The sequence below is a fragment of the Apis cerana genome, linkage group LG2 (assembly GCF_029169275.1).
Source record: "Apis cerana isolate GH-2021 linkage group LG2, AcerK_1.0, whole genome shotgun sequence".
NCBI classification, from domain to species: domain Eukaryota; kingdom Metazoa; phylum Arthropoda; class Insecta; order Hymenoptera; family Apidae; genus Apis; species Apis cerana.
Window position 1 is genome coordinate 5,651,930 of NC_083853.1, and position 8,341 is coordinate 5,660,270.

An 8,341-nucleotide genomic window follows, 5' to 3' on the forward strand; every position below is an offset into this window, starting at 1 on the left:
GAGTGAATGACGTTTGAAAAAATTTCAATTTGAGTAATAATGATGATTCGATAAAAACAATCATTATCGTATTTTTTATCAATATTGTCGATTAACGCTCTCTTTTTTCCATTTTTTCCCCTACTATATCAGAAAGGGGAAACAATTAATTTAATAAAACGGATATATACTCGATACGGAATTCGATTGATACTTCTTCAATAGATATTGAGAAAATTTCAATTGATAATATAACATATCAATCAATCGAATTTCAACCGATATCTTTAATCTTTTAATTATTGCTTTTTGTCAAACGTACGTACATCCTATCAATTGTTTAATTTAGATATTAACAGGCACTCGAACAGCAATAAAATAGAAATTTAATTGGCGTTACTCTTGATAAAAAAAGAATTCTTAGATATGATTTCTGAATATTTTTTTCATTCGTTCATCAAATATATAATATTCGTCGTTGAAAAAAATTTATTACTGCATCATTATACTTACGCCATTATCATCATCAAAAGTTAAATTTCTGTTTAAAATCTTATTTATTTGAGCTTCGATTCGAGACTGAGAATCGATTATTCCATTTTTCTTTTAATTCTTATTGAAAATCTCTATATTCTTCCAATTCTTTAGGATTAATGACGAACATAGAGCTTCGTTTGTCATCAAAAATGAACGAAAAGTAATAAAAAGTAAAGAAAATAATCATTTTATTATTTCATTCTTTCGTTTTTAAATTGAAAAAAAACCAATTAATTACAATCGTCGATGTTTTATCCAAGGAATGAAAATTGAAAGAAAAACCGAGATTTCTCCAATTTTATCTTATAATTCTTTCCAAACTTCTGCAAGATGGTTGTCTTGTTCGTGCGCAACACGCCAAGCAAAAACTTTGTAATGAGCGAAACGAGAGGAGGGACGATGTTTGCAAATCATTAGTACGGCGGGAAGGGCTGAGGGTTGGTACTTTGGGACGAGGGCTAAAAGTCTGCGATGTCGTACAGGTATATATATATATAACGCGTATTATTACGAGAAAGAATTCAAGACAGTTGTTTCGTTGTTTCGTTGAAATTACAACATTAAAGCTATCGTTCTTAATCAATCTCGTATTTTAATTCTGGTTACCATTTTTATTATTATTTAATATTAACTCGAGAAGTGATTTTGAGATAATCTAGATCTAAAAAAAAATTTTTTTTTTTGCGCAGTACGTTTCAGATAATCGAATCGATATTTTGGTATCAAGATTGTAGTGCAAAGAAGAATAATTTCGATGGATAATAAATTAACAAAGTGAATATTTTATGGAATATCATCCATAATTATTAATAATCTCAAAAATTTGCGAAAATAAATAAAATATATGAACCGGCAATTTTGAGATCGTCATCATCAACTTTGTGATGAAAAAATAAAAAAAATCATCTCGTGAATCCTCATGAGTATATAATTTAATTTCATTAACGAAATTTTAATAAGAATGACAGTGACGAGTAATTTCGTATCTTGTGTACTCTACAAATGAATATATCCTAGCTTTCTTGGTAATTCTCTGAGCATCCAGAAGGGAGGATTTCGCGTCCCTAAGGATCAGAGAAGGCGATTGCGAATAACAAGAACCCTTCGTCTGCGCCACGAGCCTTGATCCTGTTAACAGGATCATCCGAACGCCGCTGATAGAGCAAAAGACCGTGAGATAAAACCAAACTCCCTTGGACCTTTCTCTTTGACTGTTGTTTCGAGGTCACTGGATCAATCCAGAGGAAACTTAGTATTTTTCCCCTCTAGATCCTTTTCTTCTCTTATTTAATCGAAATATTATTTTTATAGAGCAATGCGAAGAAGTTTATTTTTCAAAGATTTGAGAAGGACTTGAAAACATTTAATAGACTAAATTAATGTGGTGCAACGAGAGAACGTGAATCTGTAATTAAAAATTTATATTTATAAAGTTATATTTATAACTTGTCTTTTATTTTTACTTTTATTTTTTTCCATTATTTTGAATCTTATTTAATCTTAAAACTATAAGTACAGTATGAATTGTAAGTATACAAGTATAATAATCTTGCATTTTTTTATTTTTTATTCTTCAAGATACAAGTAGGCAATAGTAAAAATCAGAAATATAGATAATATAATTGTAATAATAACATAATAATATTATCTATATTTTATCTATTATTGACGTATTCGATGACTCGTTGATATTAATTCTATGCGAAAATAAAGTTTCAAGTGAAAAAAATGTCCACATTATTTATTTTCCGCATATAGATTCATCATCTTTGTAATTATATCATTAATTAGTCTTGTCCAATTAAAAACAAACTTTATTTATTTCACTAATATAATTTTACTTTTATTTTAGAAAACTTGAAGTCGAGTTTCACAAAGTAAACGTTTGCTTAGCAAAAACTTTTCACTGTCAAGGGAAAATGATGAAAAGTACACTAACGCGGCAATGGTGCACATCTCTGAATATTCGTAGAAAGGTTTGCAAATCAGATTTCCCGGCGCTAGGCCGATTCGTAATGCTCGGTCACCGTATTTACATATGCATATCATTTGTATCGTATCGCAGGGGAGAAAGCTCTGTGCTGGTAATATCCCAGAGGACTCTCCATATATCCAAATCGCATTACTGCGCTGCCCATTTCGTGCTAAGGTACGTCATGAACGATTTGATATGCGTGCGCTATAACCGAGTTAACGATCCGCCATGACAGATGGTGATCCGAACGATTTCCCTCCCTCCCCCCACTTTCCATCGATGCGCTTCCGGTTTAATCAGGAAGACGTTCTTAACGAATTCACGTTTTTGAAACGTGAAACATATTTTTAATTAAATTTAATTGTGTGGCATTCTTAAAATGATTGTAAGATAATTTTTATATTACGATTTTTTCACACAGTACCCAATAACTATCTAATTTTTAGAAGACATATTAGCTCAGGAATATTACAGCAGACTGTTGTTATCCATTTATATTTTTTAAATAGCGAAGAAATCTTCGTCATTTCGATCATAATAATTTCACATACAGATTCTAAAGTGAGTAGTACAAACGAATAATTTGATGGCACAGTATCAAGTCGATATTCACAGAAGAATAAATTTTTTTTCAATTAATTTGATACTTCGACAAATTCACAGGAAAAATTTATACCTTGTTCCACTACTTTCTCTGCGTAAAAAAAGGTGCAAAACATGATGCAGCTAAACGATTTCGAAGATTGCCGGCTCTGTTCTCTCCGCCCCCGCTCTCTCTTCCTCGAACTTGCTCGAAACGGTCCAAAGAGTTTCTTCGACTTTTTCTCCGATGTCCACTCCCCGCGCCTTATACTTAAAAGCAAACATTTTTACAATCGGGGGCCAGGCTGGTGTAATCACTCGTCGAAAAAATTGCCGAACATCCTCTAAAGGGAGCGTGGTTGGTGTCCAGAGATCGATGGGAATCTTGGAGTTGTGGGTGCGACGACCCGTCGTCGTTACACACTGGCCAGCCGCAACTCGAGTGTTTTCGAGTGGGCGATGGTTATTTTTATGCCTCGTAATTATACATTCTTGCGCCGGTTGCCTCGAACTTTTAGGGTTACATTTAGACCAAATCGGCGGCCCGAGTTTTTCGCGGCCGATCCTCTCCCACGATCCACGAACGAAGGACCGCGGACTCGTACCCCTTTCGCACCGCGGCAGAGAAGCATTGTGCACCTCGACAAAGTGTTGCTCCCTTCCCCTTCCGCAACAACTTTTAACTTTTTGCGCAATTATTACGCAGTAACAATGCCGGAAGAGAGAGGGGTATGAATGATCGCTCGAGGTAAAAGGTTAATGATCGTATCGAGTAATTTAACGTTTGGGAAAGGATTTCTTGGGGGATGATGCTCCATTTTAGATGTTTGCTTGTTGATTGTACAGTTTATTCTTCGTTCATTCGAGGAAAGGTATATAAATTGATAACCGTGTCGAGAAATTTTAAGTTCGGAAAGATGGATCTCTCGAGTGATGATAACTTGGAGTTTAATACGTATAGCTCGAGATAGCTGAAATTCAAGGTGTTTAAATCTTTTTTATCGTGTGTTTTAAAAAAGATAACGGTACGATAATTTGAAATCGTCTTTAAATTCGAATTTTTAAATTTCTTGTTTCACGATTATTATTATTATTATTGTTATTATTATTGTATTGGTTGTCAACGATAACAGCGATAATCGTTATCGCTGGCCGTGATTTTGAGACGTCGATGATGAAACTTCATCAATAAACGGCCACAGCATACTCCAGCATACTTACTCGAGAATACCATAATAATTGCTCGTGTATAGAAGCTATCCTATGTTTACGAAGGACCTGCTATTAGTGGAAACACGTATTACCCGTCCGGTTGTTCCCCGTTTATGGTCGCTAAGTGATTTCAACCAATAGAAATTGGCGGCAAATTGAGCATTTATCCAACGCGAAGAAGACGTCAACGCGAGAAAGCTGGCTATGGAAATTTCAAACATCGTTTTCGAATATATTAAATGTTGCTCCACGAATTTCTTCCTCCATAAGATCATAAATTATAAAAATGATGGTCAGTCTCATTTTATCAGTTATTCAGATTAAAATGAGAAGTTTGGTATGTTTTTTTTTTCAAATAGTTACGTTTCCTAAAATTTTCTCGATATTGAAAATTTGTGGTTTCGATCTAACGATAGATGAGTATCTTCCATTAAGCTCTTCTTATTGAGCAAATATTGAACTTTATCTTCAATCAATTATTTCGACATAATTCGTCATATCACTTTAATAGGATATCACTTCTTTTCTGAGCTTCAAAATCTTTCTGCAATTCGATTGATATATATGATTCATTAACGATGAAGAAAAAAACAAGCTTTATTTAAGATAATTGGCTTGCCTACCTAGAAATAACTCTTCTCGAAGTATCTAACACAATACTCGCATGAAGAGAAGAAGTGTTACGCAACGAGGACGCGTACGAGGATCGATCGAAAGGGCAAAGTTGAGACGCAAGTCGAGCGCACGCTGGCCGACAATCGAATATCGTGATTAATAGATCCAGGCCGATGGATAGATCACGGTACACGAATCCGGGGACCGTGAAATTTACCTGATGAATTGTTCTCACAATTATCATGATCTACGTCGGGTCGGTGGATCCGAGAAACACGAAAGTCTTGGCCGGTCTGCTAATCTTTCTTCGGCGAACCCTTCACTTTGGCCCCCAGCACCCCCTCCCTCCCCCTCCCCCTGCTGCAGGGGCGGCCAGCTCGCCCACACTCGAGCGCCCTATAACGATACAACTACCACCACTTTTCTGCGCGGCGGCTAGCTGGCAGAAATCTCGGAAATTCTTACGTCGATCGAGAAACTATAATTATCTTTCCGGGCTATGCGGCATGCAGTGAGTAGATACGTAAGAAAAAAACTCGGTCGAAAGGCAACGCCGACGCGTCGTCCATTTTTTTCTCTCCCACGATCGAGCGTGCGTCTGTCGTCCAACTTGGTCACGGAAGGTGGAAACATGGAGGCGAGAAATTGTTCCCCGCCTTTGGCTGGATACGATGAAGAGGGAGAGGAAGATTACGTATGCTCGATAGAAAAGAGGGAATAATTTTATTTAGCTTCGATTATTTTGTGACATTAAGAGAGAACGGTCAATACATTCGAAATGGAATTTTAATTAATTATTAATAATGATAATTGGAGTGGTGTTTCACTTTCTTCAATGTGATCGTCATCGTCTGTATTTTTATTTCGCTTTATCAAATCGATTACAGCTACCGAGGATCTTTTGATACATTTAATTAAATAAATCATCGATGCCACTTGTGATAATTCCAGAAAATTTGCTATGTAAGCTTAGCTATAACGTACAATATACAACCTATAGAGATATAGAGATCTTGATAGCTTGAATAATACAGATAAGATTACGATAATAATAATAATAATAATAAATTTGAATATTCGATATATCTATGTTTTATCTTTCGAAATTTTTTTCAGCTCTGATTATTTGTTCAAAGATAAAAGGTGAACAAATATGATAAAAAAAAGTATTCTGTACAACGATAATTATTTCTGTGCCAGCTAATTCGCGCCATTTTCGTTAATCCGTGATAATAATGCGCCACTGATTAGATAAAATCACCATGACCGTGATCACGGCGGTTAAAGTTATTTCCACCTCGGTCCTCCATAAATCACGTCTCGTGGACGTCCAAAATTCTTCTGCAATCTCGCAAACCGTTTCCAGAGGAACCGCGAGATGCATTCCTCCGAAATGGCCCCCTACACGTGAAAATTTTATCCTTTGCCAGCACGCTCTAGGCTAGATTAGATTTTTATTTCTTGCGAGAAGTTTTGGAGGAGAGATTATTGCGAACCGATTCATAGAATTTTACTCTTCGATGCTAGAAATTGAAACGTGGAAAAATGGTTGTAAAGTAATTATAGCATTTTAAAGAATAATTTTTTGAAGTTTGTGCAACTTATATAACTATATATATATATATATATATATAGTTACATAAGTTTCAACGATTCGAATATTGATTTATAATAGAAGATAAAATAAAACATTTTGTAATTTTTTTATTCATCTCGTAAAAGTAAGAAATATCTAAATCAAATATTTAACGTATTCTTCAAGAACTTCTTATTACTCAGTTATACAAAAACAAGAAAAATTTCGAGGAATAATACGTCAATTCCGCATTTCACAACAGCCGTTTAGGCTTATCTATCTTCTTGTACCAATTATATCAATGATCGTATCGTATTTCAAAGATTTTACAATTTTATTCATAAAAAATAAAAAAGATTAAAAGTAAATAATATTCTCATCATCTCTCTTTCTTGCTCACTTATTATGACGACTAATTAAGATAAAAAATTTCAAAAAAAAAAATCTATGCTAATTTCTTATCTCCATATATCCTCGTTATCGTCGTTACACGATACGATCGACCAATCGAAGGAATTTCTCGTGTTGTGGACGCGATAACGAGGGTTTTGCATAACGAGGATTGATTATTGGCCGGCCATGGGAGCGAGCATGCTACTTCATTTAAACTGGAGTGTCACGCGGATACCCGAAATTAGGGTTATAATCCCCCCTGTGCCATCTGATACGCGCCACCCTTACCATTCAACCCCATTCCGCTCGCTATTTACCGATAGTATTTTAACCCTCGATTTGTCGTCAACAGCTTTCGCTAGTCCATTGGGAATCTTAGTTTTTGCCAGCCACGGGAACGACATGTGCCGATTATCGTCGACCATCGCGGCCCACGGTACCCGAGACGTTGAATCTTAGCTCGAGGTGTCGATAATTCGTCTCGAGACACTTCGGCCCTTGGCGTAATTGCCACGTACGCGTATATATAGCCACGAAGTTACGCCTAATGGCCGCTATTTTCGGCCGTTTCGATACCGAGAAACACCGAGATCTCGCCAATGATAAATGATAATCGATAAATAAGTTCGTTTTATGCTTCCTAGTGGCGATGAGACTGTAAATCTTGTAAGAATCACGAGGACTTCCTCCCTTCTCGAAAGATAAGAGTTCGAGGGAAGGTGATTGTTCCTCGCTTTGGTAAATGATATAGCTTGCGAGAAATGGAACGTGGGGGATATTAATAATCGGTTTCGAAAAGATATTGAAAGATATCTTTACGTTCCTTTTTCCTTCTTCTTCTTTTTCCGCTACCGTATAAAAACTGTTTCACATTTTATTTATTCGTTCACGTTATTTTTACTCTTGTCGAGGAATTTAAACTTGCGAATGTCATAATGTTATGTACAAATAAAACTACGAGGAAATTACGTATGTACTCGCATTTTAAGATAAATTAAACGAAGTGGCGCGAGTATGAGTCAGAATTATTCACACTGTCCCGATAACGGATACTCTTTCACTGTAATTTGGTCGCTTACTTATATTAGAATGCTTTGAATATTCTTAAAACTTTAAGGCGAAACTGTAAATTTATACAATTTTATACACTCACCTATATATATATATATATATTTCTTCCGACAATTCTTCCACCAGCAAAGCGAGATCTTTCGAGTTCCTCCGCGATTTCGCGACGCAACCTCGCGAATGTATATATATATGTGGCAAGAGTATACATACCAGGTACATACAGGTGAAATATTCGAAAGGAACGATTCGAAACGACGAACGAGAAGGAGAACAAAGAGAACGTCACGGTTGATATGACCCTAAGCGGGTATCGATCGCCGTTCTTTCTGCCGTAGTGGGCGCAACCAGCCAGGATATTTTGATAATTCCCTTTTTTGAGCGCGATACTCCGCAGCGTGTAA

At 35.9% G+C, this 8,341-nt stretch overlaps 1 protein-coding gene across 2 annotated transcripts in view; it reads left to right on the forward strand.

Moving 5' to 3' along the window:
• The first annotated feature begins 2,288 nt into the window (after window positions 1–2,288).
• LOC107994245 (transcription factor AP-2-epsilon) overlaps window positions 2,289–8,341 on the forward strand; it is a 236,105-nt gene continuing 230,052 nt past the window's right edge. For both annotated transcript variants that reach the window (XM_062071883.1, XM_062071888.1), the window contains exons 1-2: window positions 2,289–2,492; window positions 2,582–2,665. The gene's annotated coding sequence lies outside the window, so the exon portion shown is untranslated. The remainder of the gene's footprint in view (window positions 2,493–2,581; window positions 2,666–8,341) is intronic.